The sequence below is a fragment of the Mesoplodon densirostris genome, chromosome 5, assembly GCF_025265405.1.
Source record: "Mesoplodon densirostris isolate mMesDen1 chromosome 5, mMesDen1 primary haplotype, whole genome shotgun sequence".
Lineage (NCBI taxonomy): Eukaryota > Metazoa > Chordata > Mammalia > Artiodactyla > Ziphiidae > Mesoplodon > Mesoplodon densirostris.
In genome coordinates this window covers 86,429,385-86,454,524 of record NC_082665.1, presented here as the reverse complement: position 1 = coordinate 86,454,524, position 25,140 = coordinate 86,429,385, and positions in this window count along the sequence as shown.

Genomic DNA, 25,140 nt, shown 5'->3' with positions numbered 1-25,140 from the left:
TCTTTGTCTGGAGTATTTTACTTAGCATCATGCCCTCCAGATTCACCTGTATTGTCTCAAATATCAGGACTTCTTTCTTTGTAAATGTGAATGATATTCTTGTGTGTGTGTGTGTGTTTGTGTGTTACATTTTCTCTATCCATTCATCCACTGGCAGAAATTTGGTTGTTTCCATGCCTTGGCTACTATGAATAATGCTCAGTGAACTTGGGAGTACAAATATCAACTGATTTCATTTCCTTTGGATATATATCCAAAAGTGCAATTGCTGGATCATATGGTAGTTCTATTTTTAATTTTTTGAGGAACCTTCATACTGTCTTCCACAGTGGCTGCACCAATTCATTTTTAACCACAGTGTAAAAGGGATCCTTTTTTTCCACATCCTTGCCAACATTTATTATCTCTTATTTTTTTGGAAGTTGCCATCCTGAGGTAGGTGTGAGGTGATAAGTCACTGATTTTGATTTGTAGTTCCTGATAATTGGTGATATTGAGCATCTTTTGAAGTACCTGTTAGCCATTTGTATGTGTTCTTTGGAAAAGTATCTATTCAGGTCTTTGCCCATTTTTAAATCAGATCATTATTGGTTTTTTGATACTGAGTTATATGTATTCATTGTATATTTTAGGTATTAATTCCTTATAGGATACATGGTTTGCAAATATTTTCTCCCATTCTATAGTTTATCTTTACATTTTCTTGAATGTTTCCTTTGCGGTAAAGATTTTTTAATTTGTTATCATTTCATTTGTTTATTTTTCCTTTTGTCACCTGTGTTTTGATGTAATTTCCAAAAAGTCATTGTCAAGATCAACATCAAGGAGTCTTTTCCCTGTGCTCTCTTCTACGAGTTTTATGGTTTTCAATATTACATTTAAGTCTTTAATTCATTTTGGGTTAATTTTTGTGAGTGGCCTAAGATAGGGGTCCAGTTTCATTCTTTAGCATATAGATATCCAGTTTTCCCAACACCATTTACTGCAGAAACTCTCAATAATTTTTTTTCTCACTGTGTGTTCTTAGTGTCCTTGTCAAAGATTTGTTGACCATATATGTGGGGTTTATTTCTGGCCTCTCTGTTCTGTTCCATTGATCTTTGTGTCAGATTTACTCTCTTAACAAATTTCAAGTATACAATACAGTATTATTAACTATAGTCACCAGGTTGTACATTAGATTCTCAGAATTTATTCATCTTGTATCTGAAAGTTCATTGCCCTTGTCCAACATCTCTTCACTTACTCTCAAACCCCAACTGCTGGCAACTACCATTCTACTCTCTTTTGCCAGTGTTCTTTTTTTTATACCAGTGTGGTACTGCTTTGATTATTATAGCTTTGTAATATAGTTTGAAATCAGAAAATGTGATGCCTCCAGCTTTCTTCTTCTTTTCAAGATTGCTTTAGCTACTCACAGTATATAAAGGTCCTCTCATATTCTTCTGCCTACTGGCTGATCAACCATAAGCACTCTACAGACATCACAAACTCAGTATTCAAAAATCAAACTCATCATATTTTTCTGGTGACAGTACTCATTAACCATCTCTCAGACTTAATGTCTATGTTTTTCCTCAGGGTTTGGTGAACATATCATAAGCTTACATTCATCATCTGTATTTTGAGTTTATCAATGTTTCTAAAGCAGTTGTTAATTCAGTGATTTATTTTCTGTTTTCTCTTAGATATTTCCTTCCTTCTTTGTCTATTTTCAAGTCTCTTCTATAAGTCTGCTCCCTTTTGTATCTCAGATTATTTTCTTGTTATATCATCTATTATATCACTTCATAAAATACATTTTCAGTTCATTTTATTAAGGGTACAAACTCACTCTGAAATTTACTCCATTTTTCTGTGGAAAAAACATTTCTTTTCAAATTATGCCCTTCTTCCCCACTTGAATACTATGTCTATCTCCATTTGTGTTGCAATTACTTTGAGTAAGCTCCATGTAGGAAGAAAGATATTGTTACTCATTCTTGAGTAAGAATTTATTCAGAGCTGGCATTTGCCCAAAACTCATGTGGGTGGATTATCACTGACTCCCCTCATTGTTCACTTAAATACATTAGAAGTTCTTCTCAAATCAGAAGTAGAGGCAATTTAAATTTTTGTAATAGCAAGACCATGAATGCAGTGTCCTGTGGGGAGCAGGGAATATGCAGCCACTGTGAGAAGTCCTAGTATTGGAGAGTCTCCTCTGAAAGTTTTTACTTTCCCCTGAGTTTCATTAAATTGCTGGAGCAAAATTATTAGCCAGTTTAGCACAGCTTCTATTTCAAGAACTTAGGATGGTAATACCCAACTTCTTTTCTGATATGCTTCCTTCTGACATTAAAAAGATTCCAGCTGCTGCTGAAAGGTAAAGCTACTTTAAAAGAGAACTCCAGTCCCTGCATATTTTCTCTTTATGTAGGCATACTCATCCTTGGGCACTTATATACCTTACCCATAAATGAATAACTTCAAAAAGAGTCCTGTATATCTGTTCTATAGCACAAAGCTCTAAATATCTAGTGGCATTTAAATAGCATATTGTTTTCTGAAATTCTCTCTCTATATAAAAATATATAAATATTGCTCTTTTCTGAACATTCTCCAACCTACGCACGATGAGACTGTTTTACATAACATAAGGATTTTATAAAGATGGTTAGTTGAATCTAAGTGTCTAACGTACTCTCCCCTCCAGTAAACGCAAAGAGAGGGATGTAAAATTGTGCTAAAAACAGTATGTGTCCTTATCTACAGAGAATGTTACAATGAGCACTACACAATGAGAACTAAGCTGAACTAGCAAACACCACTGAAAACAAACATGTCAAACCCATAGAATTTATCTACCCAGTGCCAAATTGAAAGTTGAAAAATGCAACTTTCAATTTAAGATTAAGTTACTCTGTTTTTAACTTTAATGAGATCATTATAAGATCACAATCAGCTAGAAACAAAACTGTCTAATCTCTTAAGTGATTTTCAACTTTTAAAAAAAACTCACTTGTAATCATTAATAGCTCACACATTAAAGTTTTTGTTTCTGTATTTCAAGATGGCAGATACCTAGCAATGTGTAAGAAATAATAATGCATGACTGCTGAGAAAGTGGGAGAGAATATGAATAAGAGCACACATGGAGAAATTGGCCTTACTAGATAGGGAGGAATTGAAGCATGAGTTGGTTGCACACAATTTTAATACTTGGCAGATGGTAGTTGATTACATTTTAGATCAGAGAATCTCAAACCTGGTTGCAACTTTGGAATAACCAGGCGAGTTTCTAAAATGACACCTATCTTGGATATGCTGACATTTTTGTTCTGGAGTGTGATAGAGGAATATATTTTTTTAATTTTCCCAGGTGATCCTAAGGTGCAACAGGTTGAGGACCACTCTTTTCAGAGGTACAGGAAGAGTGATTGACTAAAAAAAAAAGTTGGGGACAGAAAAGGGATTGTGAAGAAGCTTTTAGAGAACATATGCAGAATGCTAGAAAGGTGAGTTTCTACACAGAAATAACAGAAGTTAAGCAGTGATGTAGGCTCAACTGAGGGGACTGATGTTAGAGCTGTACCTACCTATCCTATTTGAATCTTTCTCAAAGTGCTGACCTACATCCTTGCGATTCAAAGTGTGTTCTGTGACCTCCCCTGGGGACTTGTTAAAATATAGAACAGAGGCCAGATGGCTACTTCTGACTGGTTCTTGGAGGACAGTGGACACTCAAGCTTAATAGTCTGGTAGCTTTAGTGCAGAGGCCATTATTCTCTCTAGGTTTAAGATATTAGTGTCTGTGGCAAGTACAGCAACATCTGGTAGTCAAAAACATCTGAAAATCAGGAATTTGTCCTTCGTACATATGTGTACATTCAAATATGTGAGCATGTGATATGTTTGTACTGAATAGAGGCAGTCAAAAAGAGTAAGAAGCAAAAGCAAATCTACTGTAAGTTGAAACTATGTTTATATGGAAACCAGTAATTTTAGCACAGAGAATTTGAGGTAAAGTCAGGTTTTTCTGGGCACATGTGATTTAGAGCACTGATTAACCAAGGATTTATTCATGGGACTGATCCCCAGGTTCTTGATGTTGAAAATACACTCTCAGCAGTATAACAAAGCACGAAATTGAGCTTGTTAGGTGTTAGTATTCCTAGGAACAGAAAAGGTAGCTCCTTTAAGGACCAGTGGGCAATCCTATGAACAATATTTCCTTCATCTATGAATCTTGTGGAATTACTTTACTGACCCTAAGAGAGCATGGTACAGGAAAAGGTAGACTGTTCTGATGTAACAAGACAACTGCTACAGGTTATAAAAAAAAAAGGAAATCAAACAGATTTTCTGTTCTCTAGTCTTCATCTTGCATAATGTGATGAGAATTTTTACTTACTTTTACTTTGTAATTTCTCTATAAGAGAATAGAATAAGCCCATACAAAGTGCCTTAACGTTAATGATAAAGTTATAATTAGACATCATGGCTGTCCATCATTTGGGTGCTATAGGGTGAGGAAGGACCAAGCCATATTTACCCATCCTTGATCATGAACTCTCAATATATAATGGAAGTGAGGAAAGAAGAAGCATTCTTAAGTCTTCTTATCAAACTCTGAAACAATTCCACGGTTAGAGAAAAACTTCTTCAGAGAACCAAGAAACTGTAACCAAAGTGTGTGTGTCGTACCTAATTACTACTTAATGTAATACTTTGTTTAAAATATACACAGAGAGATACACACACACAAAGGAATATATACATATACATGAAGATTGATAGAGAAAGAAGATCTGACTCATAGGTCTGTCTTAAATTCTGAATGCTTCACTAACTTATGATGATAACCTATATATTTTTGAGTTGCTATACCTCAATTCAAATAAAACAGTAGCTCCTTCCTTCCTTCCCTCTTTTCTTTCTTCCTTCTTCTCTCCCTCCCTACATTTCTTTTTACAGCAGCCTTTTCCTTGATGACTCTACACAAAAAGAAAAAAAGTTAGAGAATCTACCAAGGGAGCTTTTCTTAGAAGGAGCTATTATTAGGTTTTGGTTATATTGCAATTGTTTGATTTTTTAACAACCTTATTGCAATATAGTTCATGTACCATACAATTCACTGTTTAAATGGCACAACTCAAAGATTTTCAGTACATTCACAGAACTATGCAACCATAACCACTACTTTAGAATATTTTCATAATTCTAAGAAGAAACCTCATACAGATTCACTTCCCATTTCTCCCAAACTTCAACCCCACCCTCTAGCCCTAAGCAAACACTAATTTACTTTGTCTTTATAGATCCGTCTATGCTGAACAATTCATATAAATAAAATCGTGTAGTATGTGGTCTTTTGGAATGGGTTTCTTTCCTTTGGCATAATGTTTTAAAAGGTCGTCTATTTTTGTGGCCAAATTATAACATATCCCACTGTAAGGATATACCACATTTTGTTTATTCATCAACTGATGGTCATCTGGGTTGTTTCTATTTGAGGGCTATTATGAAGAATGTTGTTATGAACATTCATGTACAAGTTTTTAAATAAACAAATGTTTTCACTTCTCGAGTATATACTTAGGAGTGGAATTTCTGGGTCATATGGTAACTCCATTTAACTTTTGAGAACTGATAAATTGTTTTCCACAGTGGCTACACCACTTTACATTCCCACCAGCAATTTATATGTATTCCAGTTTCTCCACATCCTCACCAACACTTGTTGCTGTCTGTCCTTTGATTCTAGACATGATAATCAGTATAAAGTGATATCTTACTGTGGTTTCAATTTGCATTTCTCTAATGACTAGTGATGCTGAGCATCATTTTCACGTGCTTTTTGCCCATTTGCATATATTCCTTGGAGCAATTCAAGTCAGATTCCTTGCCCATGTGTTAATTAGGCTGTCTTTGTATTATTGTGTTATAAATGTACTTTATGTATTCTGGATACCAGTACCTTATTAGATGTATGAATTAGACATGTTTTCTCCCATTCTGTAAGTTGTCTTTCTTACTTTCCTGATGGTGTCCTTTGAAGCACATAAGTCTTTAATTTTGATGAAGCCCAATTCATTTTTTCTGTCACTGAAGTCTTGAGGTCATATCTAAGAAGCCATGACCTAACTCAGGGTCACAAACATTTACTCTTATGTTTCCTTCAAAGGATGTTAAGTTTTAACTCTTCCACTTAATCTATGATTCATTTTGAATTAATTTTTGTACATATGGTATGAGGTAGTGGTCCAAATGCATTACTGTACATGTAGATATTCAGCTGTCTCAGCATCATTTTTTGAAAAGACTATCATTTCTCTATTGAAACATTTTGGAAACTTTGTCTAAAATCAATTGATTGTAAATGTAAGAGTTTATTTCTGGACTCCCAGTTCTATTCCCTGATCTATATCCCTATCCTTATGCTAAAACCATACTGTATTGAGTATTATAAATTTATAGTAAATACTGAAATCATGAAGTATGAGTCTTCAAACTTTGCTCTTTTTTTCAAGATTGTTTTGACTATTCTGGGTCTCTTGTATTTTCATATGAGCTTTAGAATCGGCTTCTCAATTTCTGCCAAAAATTCAGCTGGGATTTTAACAGGGATGGTGCTGAATCTGTAGATAAATTTGTAGTGTGTATTGATTTCCTGTATCTGCTGTAACAAATCACCACAAATTCATTTGGTGGCTTGAAAGTAAAAAGATCAATTCTCTCTCTGTTCTGAAAGCCAGAATTCTAAACCAAGGTGTGTCAGCAGGGTCACATTCTCTCTGGAGGCTCTAGGAATAATCTGTTCTCTGTCTCTTCCAGCTACTGGTGGTTATTGGCATTCTTTGACTGGTGGCCACATCACTACAATCTCTGCTTCTGTGGTCACATTGTCTCTTCTTCAATCTGTATCAAGCCTCCTCTGACTCACTCTTCTAAGAACATCTATCAAGATTTTTAATTATAAGTGCAAAGACCCCTTTTCTGACTAAGGTAACATTCAAAGGTTCCAGGAATTAGAAAGAGGACACATCTCTTGAGGGGGCCACAATTTAGCCCACTACAGGGAGTATTCCCATTATAACAATATTGTCTTACAATCCATGAACACAAATGTCTTTCCATTTATTTAGGTCTTCTTTAATTTTTTTCAATAGATTTGTAGTTTTCAGTGCTCAACAATAGCACTACTTTTGTTAAATCTTTTTCCTAATTATTTTATTATTTTTGATGCTATGAAAACTGGAATCACTTTTACTTTATTTTCAGGTTGTTCATTTTTATATGATATATATAAATACAAGTGATTTTTGTATATTGATATTGTACCTTGAAATTTTGCTGAATTCATTTCTTAGTTCTAATATCTTTTTAGTGAACTCCTTAGGATTTTCCATATATGAGATCATTTTGTCTGCAAATTGTGTCGTCTTTGAAACTAAAAATAGATAGTTCTATTTCTTCCATCCTAATTTGGTTGCTTTTCTTTTTCTTTCTTTTTTTTTAAACCTAATTGCTCTATCTAGGACCTTCAGTACAATGTTGGATGAAAGTGTCAAGGGTGAATATCTTTGTCTTGTTCTTGATTTTAGGGAAAAGTACTGAGTCTTTTTCACCATTAGGTGTGATATTAACAATGGATTTTTCCCCATAGATTAAAAAAGTTTGAGAAGTTCCCTTCTACTCTTAGTTCCTTGAATTTTTTTAACCATGAAAGAATGTTAGATTCTTTCAAATGCTTTTTTCTTGTTTTGCATTTATTGATTTTTGTCTTTATTGATGTGGTGTACTACATTAAACGATTTTTTTGATGTTAATTCAACCTTGCATCTTTGTAGTAAAGCCCACTTGGTCATATTCTATAATGTTTTTTATGTGCTGGATTCAGTATGCTAGTATTTTGTTAAAGATTTATGCATCTATATAGGCACTGTTTATATGTGTTCCTTCTGTGGGGGTTAATTTTTTATTTCACACTTTATGTTCATAAAGTTCTTTTAAAGAATCACCTGTCTGCAATTATTCATATGAATTACCATGAAGTGTCTCAGCATTCTTCATGAACCACAAATGTAGAAGGCACTTGCCTCCTTCTCACTCCCAAGAATGATTAAATTGTATCAGAATCATCCCATCATGAATTTTCTTTTATTTTAGCACTGTTGCTTAAAATTCCATTACAACTGCATTCCTTAGAGTTAATATCAAAGTCTTCAACAGGAAGTTCCTATCCCCTGGTGTTTCAATACTGACTGCTGCTTTCAGAACTGAGTTCCATAGTTTATGGAGATTCTCAGCATGAATGAGAAAAAATAGAGCTACTGTTGCTGCATTCTCCACCCAGTTCAGGGACCTTATAGTCTCTGCAACCTAACACTGCTTCACAGCTACTAATGACTTCTTCTCCTTAAGAGCCATGCCTAGGGGATATATACCACATCTCTTCATACAACATTATTAGGTCAAGGACTCAGCTATAAAAGTACAGATAATCTGCCTTATCTAAGACACACTTTAGGCAAGTTATTTGTCTGCCTTCAGTTTCGTGGGGTTATTGTTAAGGTTAAATAAAAGTGTATATGTCAAGTGTCAGGCACTATGCTGGACACAATTAGCATGTAATAAATGACATCTCTTTGTTTTTAAAGATAGGCAATGATTAATGGAAACTGTTTAGCAAAGCACTTAGGACCTATAAAAGGCTTGATAACTACTCAAAAAGGTTTGGTATGGATGTTGCACTGATGGTGACGATAATGAGGATATTGAAAACACTAAATCCAAAAACTAGCGTTCAAATCCTAGCCCTACTATTTGCTCTCTCTGTGAGGCTGACCAAGTCTCTGAGCCTTACTTTCTTCTTATATAAATGTAGATGATGCACTTTCCCAAGACCTTTGGGAGAAACAAATGAAATTATGTTTAGGACAGCATCACTTATAATGTAAAGTCAGGTACCAATATTTTTACTGCCATAACTGATGGAATTTTGCCTAAGTAAAACAACCATTCAGTAAGCTTTGAATTGAAATCTACTGACTTTTAATATATCGTTGGATGTGTGTGGAATAATTGGGTTGTCATGTGTGGTTTTTTTTCGGATCTCAATAATATTTGCTTGAGATGTGTGGCCAAAATGGCAGTGTAGGAAGATCCTGAGCTCACCTTCTCCCAGGGGCACAAAAAAATTACAACTATTTATAGAGCAACCATCTATGAGAATGCCCTGAAGATTAGCAGAACATATTTTCCACAACTAAAGATAAAAAGAAAGAAACACAACAAGTTGGGTAGAAAGGGAAGAGCCACAGTATACTCAAGACCCACACCCCTGGGTATGCAACCCACAAAGAGGATGGTAATCACAACTGCAGAGGTTCCCCCCAAGGGGCAAGAGGTCTGAGCCCCACATTGGGTTCTGCAGCCTGGGGCTCCTGCACCAGGAAGGCCAGCCCCTAAATCATCTAGCTTTGAAAGTCAGCAGGGCTTGTATATAGGAAAGCTGGAGGGCTGTAGGAAACAGTCACCTCTCTTAAATGGTGCGCACAAAATCACTCCAAGTCCTAGTACAGAGGAAGTAATCTGAATAGAGCTAGTCAGATCTACTTGTTGACCCTGGAAGAACCTCCCAGAGAAACAGGAATCAACTGGGACTTCCTTTGAGGTCATAGACACTGGCAGCAGCCATTTTTGTGAGCTTGTTCTATCTAAGAACGCCAATGCAAGAAAGAGGCATAGTGGAGTCCTCCTTCTAGCTTGTTAGCATTAAGGGCTTACTGGGCCATCAGTGGGTCAGCACCAACCATGGGTCCCACAGCCAACCACCCCAGGATAGGCACCACCTACCAGTGAGACACACCAGCACCAGGAAAACTTGAGCCATGAAGACAGCCTTGCAGGGACCCAAGCCCACCCAACAACTGGATAGCACAATTCATGGGACACGCTTGGGGTCTACAGCCAGCGGCCCTGGGAGCCAGCCCCATCCACCAGTGGGTCAGCAGACACCACATGAGGAAGAACCTAGCAGCCAACCAGGCTAAGGCCTTCCTACTAGCATGCTTACAGTAGTGAGTCCCACCAAAACAGAAGCGTTCATGCAGCCTAAATATGGAGCACCACTAGAGCATATAGCTTTGGTGACAGCAGGGGAGTGTTCTGCTGGGCCCCATAGGATGTCTCCTACATAAGGACAATTCTACAAAATCATTAAACAAAACAGACATACCTAATACACAGAAATAACCACAAAGTTTGGCAAAATGAAAATAATGTGTTCCAAACAAAGGAACAAGGAAAAAACCTCAGGCAAAGAACTAACTGAAGTAGAAATAAGCAATCTATCCAATGAAGAGTTCAAGGTAATGATCATAAAGATCCTAAAAAAACTCAAAAGAATGAATGAACACAATGAGAATTTCAACAGGTAGAAAATATAAAGAACAAAACAGAGCTGAAAAATACAATAATTGAAATTTAAAATACAACAGTAGATTAGATAATATAGAGGAATGCATCAGTGAACTAGAAGACAGAATAGTGGAAATCATCCAGGCTGCAGAGAAAGAAAAGAAAAAAGAATTTTAAAAATTGATGACAGTTGAAGAGACCTCTGGGACAACATCAAGCATACCAACATTTGCTTTATAGGTGTCTGAGAAGGAGAAGGGAGAGAGAAACAGTAAGAGAACTTATTTTAAGAAATAATAGCTGAAAATTCCCTAACCTGAAAAAGGAAACTGATGCCCAGGTCCAGGAAGCACAAAGGTTCCCAAACAAATGAATCCAAAGAGGTCAACACTAAGAAAAATTATAATTAAAATCACAAAAATTAAAGATGAAGAATCATAAAAGAAGCAAAAAAGAAAAAAGACTAATTACATACAAGGGAACTTCCATAATACTATCAGCTGACTTTTCAGCAGAAACTTTGCAGGCCAGAGGGAGTGTCACAATACAGTCAAGGGGATGAGTGGAAAAACCCACAATCAAGAATAATCTACTCAGAAAGGCTATTATTCAGATTTGAAGGACAGGTAAATACTTTTACAGACAAGCAAAACTAAAAGAGCTCAGCACCACTAATCCAGCATTATAAGAAAATGTTAAATGGACTACTCTAGGCAGAAAAACAAAGACCACCACTAGAGATATGAAAATTATGAAATGAAGAATCTCACTGGTAAAGACAAATATACAGTAGTATATCAACCACTTGATTTACAGTAATAGATCAACCATGTATAAAGCTAATAGTGTTAAAAAGCACAAGGAGTAAAACTATCTATAGCCACAGCAAGTAGTTAAGGGATATACAAAAAGAAAAGATGTAACATATACTGTCAAAAGCAGTAAATGTTGGGGGAGAGTAAAAATTAAGGTTTGTTAAAATGCATTTGAACTTAAGAGATCAGCAACTTAAAATAGTCATGTAAATAAAAATAGGTTATTAAATATGAAGCTCAAGTTTACCACAAACCAAAAGCCTATACAAGCACACAAAAAAAGAAATAGATCCAAAGATAATGCTAAAGATAGTTATCAAATCACAAGAGAAGAGAATAAAGAAGAAAGGAACAAAAATGAACTACAAAATTGACCCCAAAATAACTAAAAAATTGACTTGTCAATTATTTTTAAAGTAAATAAACTAAATGTACCTAACAAAAGACATAGAGTGGCTGAATAGATATGAAAACAAGACCCATACATATGATATTTACAGGAGACTCACTTCACATCTAAAGATACACACAGACTGAAAGTGAGGGGATAGAAAAAGATATTCCATACAACTGAAAACAAAAAGAAAGTTGGGGTACTGATACTTATATTTAGACAAAATAGACTTTAAAACAAAAACTGTAACAAGAGACAAAGAAAGACATTACATAATGATCAAGGAATCAGTCAAGAAGATGTAAGAACTGTAACTATATATGCACCAAGCTAAGAGCACCTAAATACATACAGCAAATATTAACAGACATAGAGAAACTGACAGTACAGTAACAAGATAATAGTAAGGAACTTTAATACTCCACTTACATCAATGGACAGATCACTCAGACAAAAAAATCATTAAGTAAACAGTATAGTACCAGCACAAAAACAGACATATAGGTCAACAGAACAGAATAGAAATAGAAAGCCCAGAAATGAATGCACACTTGTATGGTCCATTAATCTACGAAAAAAGAGGCAAGAATATACAGTGGGGGAAAAGACAGTCTCTTCAATAGTGTTGGAAAATGGAAACTACATACAAAAGAATCAAACTGGACTACTTTCACACACAGTACACTAAAAGAAAATCAAAATGGGTTAAAACTTAAATGTAAGACCAGAAAACATAAAGTTCCTAGAAGAAAACATAGGTGGTAAGCTCTTTGACACTGATCTTAACAACATTTTTTGGATATGTTTCCTTAGACAAGGGTTTCTTGCAAAACTTAGCAAATGGTACCACATCAAACTAAAAAGCTTTTGCACAGTGAAGTTAACTATCAACAAAACAAAAAGACAGTCTACTGAATGGAAGAAGATATTTTGAAACCATATATCTGATAAGGGGTTAATATCCAAAACATATGAAGAACTCATACAACTCAATATCAAAAAAACAAACAACCCAATTAAAAATTGTTACAGAACCTTAATAGACATATTTCCAAAGAAAACATACAAATGGCCAACAGACACATGAAAAGATAACTGACATCACTAATCATCAGAGACATGAAAATCAAAACCACAATGGCTAACAGAATGGCTATCATCAAAAAGACAACAAAGAATAGATACTGGTGAGAATATGGAGAAAAAGAAACCATGGTGACTATTGGTGGGATGGTAAACTGGTGCAGCCACTATGGAAAACAGTATGGAGATTCTTTAAAAAATTAAAAATAGAACTATAATATGATTCAGCAATTCTACTTCCAGGAATTTACCCAAAGAAAACAAAAAAAATTAAAAAGATGTATGTATTCTAGTGTTCATTGCAGTATTATTTATAGTAGCCAAGATATGGAAGTAACCTAAGTGTCTACCAACAGATGAATAGATAAAGATGTGTAAATACATATATGTATATACATATATATATACACACACACGATATACATACAATGGAATATTAGTCATAAAAAAAGAATGAGATTTTGCCACTTGCAACAACATCGGTGGTTCTAAAGGGTATTATGCTAGTAATGTAAGTCAGACCTAGAAAGAAAAATACCACATGATCTCCCACATATGTAGAATTAAAAAACAAACAAACAAAACAAAATGTTTTGAGCCTAGACAATGTTTAGAAATGTTTATTGAGCCTAGACATCCTGCCAAAAATTGTACAAGTGAAAACTCAGGTTACCAAGATGATAAAATAGGTCACTCCTGACTTTGCTCCCATATCAAAAGAAGAACAACTAATAACTAACAATTCAAGAACAAGACACCACTGAGCAAATCCTAGAATGTGAGGGTGAGGTTGAAGTACCTCCCTGCACCTCAGCAACCAAGAGAGATTGCATGAGAAGGTAAGAAAAGTGGCTGCACATTGACCACATTACCTCTCCTCCAGGCCAGCATAGCACCACACAGAGAGGCCTCCCCTGAACCTCCAGTTCCTCCAGTGGGAAAAGACAACCCACAGAAGACAACCATCTCTCCCAGCATTGAGGTCACTTTGTGGGAACTCCTATTCTGATCTTGTACTACAGGGAATCTGACTGTGACAGAGGAGAGGAGAGGAGCTTGCAACTACCAGCACAGGGACCTTGGCAGATTGATTTCATACCTGCAGTGCCCAAATCATATTCACAACCATAGCTTTGCTCATCTGTAGAACCATGGTGGGGGCACACTGTAACCAGGGATCTCAGCAGAGTACAGATCTGCCTAATTTGGATCCTCAAACAAGGATTTTGCCAGCCCTAAAAGCCTGGTTTACGCATGCCTAGGCAAGGAGTAATCATAGCCTTACCTACTGTGGAGAGGGTCTTCTGGACCCTTATGACCAGAAAGGCTGGCAATAATTCCTGGAAGATTTGTGGCCCAGTGGTGCTCTAGCCCAGAGGTGGGCAGGCAGAGCTAATCCCAGACCAAAGCCAATACTGGGCATGGAGGGTCCCCATGTTATGAATGGGTGTAATTGGTGGGAGGATTAATTCATAACCAAGGCTGAGAGTCGCTCCTGGCCCCTACCAAACAGAGCCTGTTTGGGAACCTGAGAGTAGCTTGGAGTGCCTCCTCCCCCTCCTGCCAAGGCAAGGGAACTGAGACATAGCCCAACCTCCTATGAAAAGTGTCTTCTGGTCCCATTGAACAGAAGCATTGTCAACAACTTCTGGAAGCTGTTGCTGCCCAGCAGTCTCGAGCCCAGAGAAGGGCAGGCAGAGCTGATGGTTTGCAAAGCCAAGCCAGTGGTCATAGTCAGCCAGGAAACTTGAGGTGTGGGTCAGCTTGAGTTAAGACAACAAACAGAGACTTTACAGCTGCTTTTCTGACTATGCCCAGGCAGGGAATCTAATTCATAGCCTCATTCATTGCTGAATACAGTATTTACCTGACCAACGAGGGAACATAATACACAGGTAGCTATGTAGCCCATCCAACAGCCCTACATACTGTGGCACTTTAACAGAGATCATATCCTGTAACTTCCCTCATCTGCAGAGCAAAAACCAAGGGCCTCACCTAACCAAGAAATTCATTGCATACTTTAGCATGAATTGGGTGCCCAAACACTGAGCTGCACAGGCCCTGCATCCCGTCCTGCTGTCCTGCCAGGGCAAGGAAGCAAATTTTTAGCCCTAGATACTACTGAATATAGTACCCTGTCCCAATCATCTAGTAAGTCTGAGCAGAGAATCCAGGCTACGGCAGAGCCCATCCTACAGCCCCACTTTCTATTCTCAGCCAGAGGCACATGCCCCCATTCCCTTCCTCAGAGCTTAAACAATTGCCTCCCAAAAAATTATACCATAATAACAGACCCCACCTGCCCAAGGCCACTACCAGCAGGCACACAGACATCTAACTGAGCTAACTTGGTGAATAATGATTTCTATCAAAGCAAACCTGTAAAGTTGGAAGGAGGAGCCCAATTATTCAAATGCACAGATACCAATGGAAGGAGTCAAAAGTCACAAAAAATAAATGGTAAATATGACACCAGCAAAGGAAACTAATAAAGCTCTAATAACTCACCCTAAAGAAATTGAGATCTATAAACTGTCGCAAAAACAATTCAGAATAATTCTCTTAAGAAAGTTTAGTGAATTACAAGAGAAGAGACAGATAAGTAAACAAAATTAGGAAAACAATGCATGAACAAAACAGGTAGTTAGACAAAGAAATAGCAACTATTGAACAAACAAACAGAAGTTGTAGAGTTGAAATACACAGTAATTTAACTCAGGAATTCATTAGATATTCAAAAGTAGATTCCAATAAGCAGCAGAATCAGTGATCTGGAGGACAGGACATTAGAAATTACCCAGTCAGAGAAGCAAAAAGAAAAGAAGAATGACAAAGAATGAAGAAAGCCTACAGGAGTTATGGGACACCATGTACAGAAAACAATATTCACATTATGGGAATACCAGGAGAAGATAAAGAGAAAGGGACAGAAAGTATATTTAAAGCAATAATGGTTAAAAACTTCCTGAACCTGAGGAAACAAAGGAACATCCAGATCCATGAGGCCCAAAGGTGACCAAATAGGCAACTTGAGTAGGCCTATTGGTGTAGCCAATAGGCTACACCAAGAAGGACTATAATTAGATTGTCAAAAGTCAAAGACAAAGAATTTTAACAGCCGCAAGAGAAAGAGATGTTACATACACAAGAACCCACATAAGACTACTGGTAGATTTCTCATCATGAACTTTTCAGGCCAGGAGAGAAGGGGATGACATATACAAAATATTAAAAGAAACTAACTGTCAACCAAGAATTCTATACCCAGTAAAGCCGTCTTTCAGAAAAGAAGGAGGGATAAATACTCCCTTGAACAAACAGAAGCTGAGGGAGTTCATTACCACCAGACCTGCCTTACAAGAAATCCTAAAGGAAGTTCTTTGAATGGAAGTAAAAGAATGCTAATTAACATCATGAAAACATAAAAAAGTAGCATAAATTTCACTGGTAATGGTAAATATATAGTTATAGTTAGACTCTGCAATATGGTAAAAGTGATGCATAATTCACTTATAACTCTAGTCCAAAGTTTAAAAAACAACTATAATAATCTGTTATTAGTTATACAATACAAAAAAATGTACATTGGAACAGCAATAAACCAAAATGTGAGGAGAAGGAAAAGTGCAGAGTTTATGAAGTCTACTTAAGTTAAATTATTATCAGTTTAAAATAGGGTGTTGTAAGTTTAAGATATTTTATGTAAGCTTCATGGTAACCACAGAGGAAAATCCTGTAATAATTACACAACAGAACATGATAAAGAAACAAAGCACACTGATTCCAAAAGATATCAGAAGACAACAAAAGTTAGAAGGATAAGAAACAAGGAACAATGGATCTACAAAACAACCAGAAAACAATTAACAAAATGGTGACAGTAAACCCTTATCTGCCAATAATTATTTTAAACATAAACCAATTAAGTTCTCCAATTAAAAGACACAAAATGACTGAATGGGTAAAAAACAAGATCCAATGACAGATGACTACAGGAGAATTGCTTTAGCCTTAGACACACATAGACTGAGAAAGAAGGGATGAAAAAAGAAATTTCAAGCAAATGGTAGCCAAAAGAAAAAGTAGAAGTAACTATACTTATATCAGACAAAATAAACTTTAAACTAAAAATTGTAAAATGAAACAAAGAAGGTCATTATATAATGATAAAGGGGTCAATCCATGAAGAAGATATAACAATTGTAAATATTTATACATTCAACCTAAATATACAAAGGAAAAACTGTGTTGAAAGAGAAAATAAATAGTAATACAATACAATAATAGTTGAAGACTTTAATACCCCATTCTCAACAATGGATAGATCATCCAGGCAGAGAATAAGGAAACAGTAGATTTGAACATTATAGACTGAATAAACCAAAAAGCCTTATACAAAACATTCCTTCCAACAATAGCAAAATACACATTCTTCTCAGGCACACATGGAACATTTTCTAGGATAGACCACACGTCAGGCCAAAAAACAGTCTTAGCAAATTCAGGAAGACTGAAATCATACCAAGTATCTCCTCTGACCACAATGTCAAGAAACTAGAAATCTGTAAGAGAAAACTTGAAAATTCACGAATACATGGAAATTAAACAACATTCTCTTGAACAACCAATGGATCAAAGAACAAGTTAAAGGTGAAATAGAAAAGTTTCTTGAGACAAACAAAAATGGAAATGCAACATACCAGAACTTATGGGACACAGCAAAAGCAGTTCTAAGAGAGAAACTCATAGCAATAAATGTCTACATTAAGAAGCAAGAAAGATTCCAAATAAATGAGCTATTTCTATAACATAAGAAACTAGAAAAAGTACAAATCAAAGCCCAAGTTAGCTAAAGAAAGGAAATAATAAAAAATTAGAGCAAAAATAAATAAAATAGAGAACAGAAAAAGAATAGAAAAGCTACACCAAACTAAGAGCTGGTCTTTGAAATGACAAAAAAATAAATAAAATAAAATAAAATAAATAAACAAACCCTTAGCTAGACTAACCAAGAAAAAAAAGGACTAAAATCAACAAAATTATAAACTAAAAATGATGCATTACAATTGGTACCACAGAAATTCAAAGAATCATAAGATGCTACTATGAACAACTATATTCCCAAAACCTGGACAACCTAGAAGAAATAGAAAATTCTTAGAAACATATAACTTATCAAGACTGATCATGAAGAAATACAAAATATGAATAGACCAATTGCTAGTAAGGAGACTGAATCAGTAAATCAAAAATCTTCCAATGAAGAAAGCCGAGAATCAGATGGCTTCATTGGTGAATTTTACCAAACATTTAAAAAAAGAATAAATGTTAATCCTGCTCAAACTCTTCTAGAAAATTGAAGAGGAGGAAACACAAACTATTTTATGAGGCCAGCGTTATGCCAATACCAAAAACAGAAAAGAACACCACCAGAAAAGAAAACTATAGGTCAATATTCTTAATGAATATAGATGCAAAAGTTCTCAATAAAATTCTAGCAAAGTGATTTAGCAGCACATTAAAAGGATCATTCTCTATGATCAAGTGAGATTTAGCCCTGGGATGCAAGGACAGTTCAATATACACATATCAATCAATGTAATACAAGACATTAATAGAATGAAAGAAGTGGGGAGTGGCCAAGATGTCAGAGTAAGAAGACTCTGAGCTCACCTCCTCACATGGGCACACCAAACTTTTAGCTATTTAAAGAGCAACCACTGATGAGAAAGACCTGAAGACTAGCAGAAAAGATGTTCTAAAAATAAAATTAAGAAGGAACCACAATGAAGCAGGTAGGAGGAGCAGAGCTACTATACAGTTAAGACCTATACTTTTGGCTGGGCAACCCACAAATGGGAGGATCATTACAATTACAGAGATTCTACTCAAAGAGTGAGGCATCTGAGCCCCACATTAGCCTCCCAAACCCAGGGATCCTGCACTGTGAAGACAAGCCCCTGGAATATTTGGTTCTGAAGGCCAACTGAGCCTAATTTCAGGAGTCCTAGAGGACCATGGGAAATAGAAACTCCACTTTTAAAAGGCACACACAGAGTCTCACATGATCTGGGATCCAGGGCAGAATCAGTAATTTGAAAGGAGCTTGGATACACCTACTGATCTTAGAGAGACTCCCAGAGAGAGGCAAGAGGCAACTGGAACTCACGCTGGGGACACAGACACTGGCAGCATCCATTTGTGGAGATTGTTTTACCATGAGGACACTGGTAAGTGCCATTTTGGAATCCTCCCTCTTTCTGGTTAGCACCCATACCTGGCCCCACCCACCAGCCTGTCTGCACCAAACCTGGGACACCCCAGGCCAAGCAGCTAGCCATGCTGAGACACAGCCTTACCAACAAGCTATCTTAGGACCACCTGGACCTCCAGCCACTTCAGGACCCAACCTGACCCACCAGAGAGCACAGGTACTGCCTTCCTACCAGGGTACCAACACTAACCCCAGGGGCCCTTAGTCCTGAAGCCAAATATTGAGACCAGGTCCCACAAACCAGCAAGCCACTGCCAACTCCAGGATCCCCTAAGCCCTGTAGCCAGAGACCACAGTACCTGGTTCAAAAAACCAGTGAATGGACACCAGCCCCAAGACCATTATAGCCCCTCAGTCAGCTATGTCAGAAGCCAGCCCATCCACCAGCAGGCTGGCACCAGCCCTGGAACTCCCTAGGCCCCAATCTCAGCCACCAGTGAGCCAACACCAGCTCTGAAAAATACTGAATCTCTCAACCAGCCATCTCAGAATCTGAGCTCACCCACCAGCAGGCCAGTATCTGCTCTAGAAATCCCAGGGCCCTGCACCCAGGGACTCTAGAACCTGGATTTGCCTACCAGTGAGTTAGCACTAGCCCCAGGACCCCCTAGCCCCTGGCGTTGCCCACCAATGAGCCTACATCAGCTCCAGGGCCCCAGGGCCCTGCAGCCAGAGACCCCAGGAGCTGGCCTTACCCACCAGTGGAAGGGCACCAAGCCTGAACTACCACAGCCTACCTTATCAATACCTAGGCTAGTTACCAGCATGCCAGCACCAGTCCTAGGATTTCCTGGGCCCCAGCCCAGACAACTAGCAAACCAACACCAGCTCTGGGACACCTTGGGCACCCTCAGCTAGCACCCCTGGGATCAGGTCCCACATACCAGTAAATTGACACCAGCTTTGAGACACCCTGGACACAGAGCAAACCGTGTCAGGAATAGGCCCTGCCCACTGGCAGGCAGAAATCAACTCCTAGACCACAAGGGCCATAGGGATAAGCAATCTACCAGATAAAGAGTAAGGGTAATGATAATAAAGATGTTCAAGGAACTCAGGAGAAGAACAGATGACCACAGTGAGAAGTTTAGCAAAGAGAAAATATAAAGAAGAATTAAACAGAGCTGAAGGATACAATAACTAAAATAAATACACTAGAAGGAATCAACAGTAGATTAGATGATAGATAAACTGGGAGACATAGTAGTAGAAATCACTCAAGTGGAATAGAAAAAAGAAAAAAGAATTTTAAAAAATGAAGACAGCTTAAGAGACCTCTGGGACAATATTAACCATACAAACATTCACATTATAGGGGTCTCCAGAAGGAGGAAGAGAGAAAGGGGCCTAAACATATTTGAAGATATAATAGCTAAAAACTTCTTTAACCTGGGAATGGAAACAGACATCCAAGTCCAGGAAGTATAGAGAGTCCCCAACAGGATCAACTCAAAGAGGATCATACCAAGACACATTGTAATTATGATGGCAAAATATTAAAAGCAACAAGGGAAAATCAACAACTTACATATAAGAGAAGTCCCATAAGGCTATCAGCTGACTTTTCAGCAGAAATTATGCAGGCCAGAATGTAGTGGTACAATATGTTTAAAATGATGACAAGGAAAAAACAAGAATAACTTACCTGGCAAGATTATCATTCAAATTTGAAGGAGAGATCAAAAGTTTTACAGGCAAGCAAAAGATAAGAGTTTAGCACCACAAAACCAGTCTTACAAGATATTTTAAAGGGAAATAGTGGAAAAGAAAGAACACAGCTAGAAATATGAAAATTACAAAATGAAGAATCTCATCAGTAAAGGCAAATATATGGTAAAGGTAGTAAGTCAGTCACGTATAAAGTTAGTAGGAAGGTTAAAAGCAAAATTAGTAAAATCATCTATGTCTGCAAAAAGTAGTTAAGGGATACACAAAACAAAAAGATGTAAAATATGTCAAAACACAGTAAATGTGGAGGGGGGCATAAAAATACAGGATTGTTAAAATGCATTCAAACTTGAGAGTAGCAACTTAAAATAATCACTTATATATAGAGATTGCTATATATAAACCTCATGGTAACCTAAAACCAAAAATCTATGATAGACACACAAAAAAGAGAAAAGAATCCAAACATAACACTAAAGATAGTCATCAAATCACAAAGGAAGAGAGCAAAAGAAGAAAGGAACAAAAAAGAACTACTAAAACAACCTCAAAACAATTAACATAATGGCAATAAGTCCATACTGGTTGATAACTACTTTAAATTTAAATGGACTAAATCCTGAATCAAAAGACACAGAGTCACTGAATGGATACAAAAACAAGATCCATCTATATGCTGCCTACAAGATACTCACTTTAGATCTAAAGACACACACAGACTGAAAGTGAGGGAATGGAAAAAGGTATTACATGCAAAAGGGAACAAAAAGAAAGCCGGGGCAATGATACTTGTAACAGACAAAATAGACTTAAAAAAAAAAAAAGACTGTAAAAAGAGACAAAGAAGGGCATTACATAATGATCAAGAGATCAATCTAAGAAGAATATATAACAGTTGTAAATATATATGTACCCAACAAAGGAGTATCTACATACATAAAGCAAATATTAACAGACATAAAGGGAGAAATTAACAGTAACAGAAAAATAGAAGAGTTTAACAACCCACTTACAACAATTAACGTTATTATTCAGATAGAAGATCATTAAGGTAACACTAGCCATCAACACATTTGATCAGATGAACTTAACAGATATACATATAGAACATTACATCTAAAAGCAGCAGAATACACATTATTTTCAAGTGCACATGGACCATTCTCCAGGATAGATCACGTGCTGGGCTACAAAACAGGTCTTGGTAAATTTAAGAAGACTGAAATCATATCAAGCATCTTTTCAGACCATAATGCTAAGAGACTAGGAATCAACTTCAAGGAAAAAAATGCAGAAAGCACAACCATGTGTAATCTAAACAGTAGATACTAAACCAATGAGTCACTGAAGAAATCAAAGAGGAAATTTTAAAAAATACCTGGAGACAAAGGAAAATGAAAACACAATGACCCACAATTTACAGGATACAGGAAAAGCAATTCTAAGAGGGAAGCTTATAGCAACAGAAGCCTACCGCAGAAACAAGAAATATCAAATGAAAAACCTTACCTTATGCCTAGATGGACTAGAAAAGAACAAACAAAACCCAGAGTTAGTAGGAGAAGAGAAATCATAAAGATCAGAGCAGATATGAATGAAACAAAGATTTTAAAAAATAGAAAGATATCAATGAAACTAAGAGCTGGTTCTTTGAAAAGATAAAGTAAACTGATAAACCTCTATCCAGACTCATTAAGAAAAAAAGAGATGGCCCAAATCAATAAAATCAGAAATGAAACAGAGGAAATCACAACCAACACCACAGAAACAAAGGATCATAAGAGATTACTGCAAACAATCATATGCTAATAAAATTGACAACCTAGAAGAAATGGACAAATTCCTAGCAATGTACAATTTCCCAAGACTGAATCAGGAAGAAATAGAAAATATGAACAGACAAATTACAAGAAATGAAATTGAATCAGTAATTAAAAAAAAGAAACTCCCAACAAATAAAAGTCCAAGACTAGATGGGTTCATGAGTAAATTTTATCACACATGTAGAAAAGAGTTAACACCTATCTTTCTGAAACTACTCCAGAATATTTCAGGGGAAAGAAAGCTTTTCAACCCATCCTACAAGGCTAGCATCACCCTGAAACCAAAACCAGACAAAGACACCACAAAAAAAAGGAAATTCCAGGCCAATATTTCTGATAAACATAGATATAAAAATGTTCAACAAAATATTAGCAAACTGAGGGGACTTACCTGGTGGCACAGTGGTTTAGAATCCACCTGCCAATGCAGGGGATGTGGGTTCGATCCCTGGTCCGGGAAGATCCCACATGCTGTGGAGCAATTAAGCCCATCTGCCAAACTACTGAGCCTGCATTCTAGAGCCCGCAAGCCACAACGACTGAGACCTCGTGCCACAACTACTGAAGCCCGCGTACCTAGAACCCATGCTCTGCAACAAGAGAAGCCATTGTAATGAGAAGCATATGAACTGCAACGAAGAGTAACCCCCGCTTGCTGCAACTAGAGAAAGCCCACGAGCAGCAACAAAGACCCAACACAGCCAAAAACAAATAAATAAAATAAATTTATTAAAAAAATATATAAGCAAACTGAATTCAATAACATATTAAAAGGATCATACACCATGATCAAGTAGGATTTATCCCAGGCATGCAAGTATGATTCAATATCCATAAATCAATCAATGTGATACACTACATTAACAAAATGAAGAATAAAAATCACACTTTCATGTCAATAGATTCAGAAAAAGCTTTTGTCAAAATTCAATATCCATTCATGAGGAAAACACTCAACAAAGTGGGTATAGAGGCAACATACCTCAACATCATAAGCCGAGAGCTAACATCATGGTGAAAAGCTAAAAGAATTTCCTCTAAGACCGGGAACAAGATGAGGATGCCCACTCACATCCCTTTTATTCAACATAGTATTGGAAGTCCTAGCCACAGCAATCAGACAAGAACAAGAAACAAAAGGCATCCAAATTGAAAAAGAAGAAGTAAAACTGTCACTGTTTGCAGATGACATAATAGGAAGCATAGAAAATCCTAAAGATGCCACCCAAACTATTAGAACTAATAAATTAATTCTGTAAAGTTGCAGGATTCAAATCTACTATACAAAAATCTGTTGCTTTTTTATACACTAAAAACAAACTATCAGAAAGAAAAATGAAGAAAACAGTAACATTTTCAATTGCATCAAAAAATACAAATTGCCTAGGAATAAATCTAAATAAGGCGGTAAAAATCCTGTACTCAGAGAACTATAAGACATTTATGAAAGAAATTGAAGACGACACAGATGTAAAGATATACCGTGATCTTGTACTGGAAGAATCAATATTGTTAAAATGACCATACTACCCAAGGTAATGTACAGATTCAATGTAATCTCTATCAAAATAACAATGGCATTTTGCACAGAACTAGGATAAATAATTCTAAAATGTGTATAGAAAGACAAAAATCCCCAGATAGCCAAAACAGTCTTGAGAAAGAAAAAGAAAGCTGGAGGTATCATACTCCATGATTTCAAACCATACTAAAAAGCTTCAATAATCAAAACTGTACTGTACTGGCACAAAAACATACACATAGATCAATGAAGCAGAATAGAAATCCCAGAAATGAACCCACACTCATATGGGCAATTAATCTGTGACAAAGGTTATAAGAATACACAATGTGGAAAAGACAGTTTTTTCAATAAAGGGTGTTAGGAACAGCTGGACATCTACATGCAAAGAATCTTTTCACATCATAAACAAAAAGAAAATCAAGATGGATTAAAGACTTAAATGTAAAACCAGAAACCATAAAATTCCTAGTAGAAAACATAGGCACCATGCTCTTTGACATCATTCTAGCAATATGTTTTGGATATGTCTCCACAGGCAAGGGAAAGAAAAGCAAAAATAAATATATGGGACTTCATCAAACTAAAAAATCTTTCACACAGGAAAGGAAACTATCAACACATCAAAAAGGCCACCTACTGAATTGTAGATGTTTGCAAATGGGTTAATATCTAAAATATAAGAAGAATATATACAACTAAACATCAAAAAAACAACTAACCCTATTAAAAAATGGGCAGTTCTGAATAGACATTTCTCCACAAAGACATACAGATGGCCAACAGGCACACCAAAAGATGTTCAACATCACTGATCATCAGGGAAATGCAAATCAAAACCACAATGAAATATCACCTCACCCCACTCAGAATGGTTATTACCAAAAAGACAACAAATAACAAGTGTTGGTGAGAATGTGGAAAAACGCAAACCCTCATACATTGTTGATGGGGATGTAAATCTGTGCGTCAACTATGGAAACCAGTATGAAGATTCCTCAAAAAGTAAAAATTAAAATACCATATGATCCAGGAATTCCATTTCTGGGTATTTTTCCAAGGAAAAGGAAAGTACTAGTTAGAAAAGATATATGCACCTCTATGTTCATTACAGCATTATTTACAGTAGCCAAGATATGGAAGCAAACTAAGTG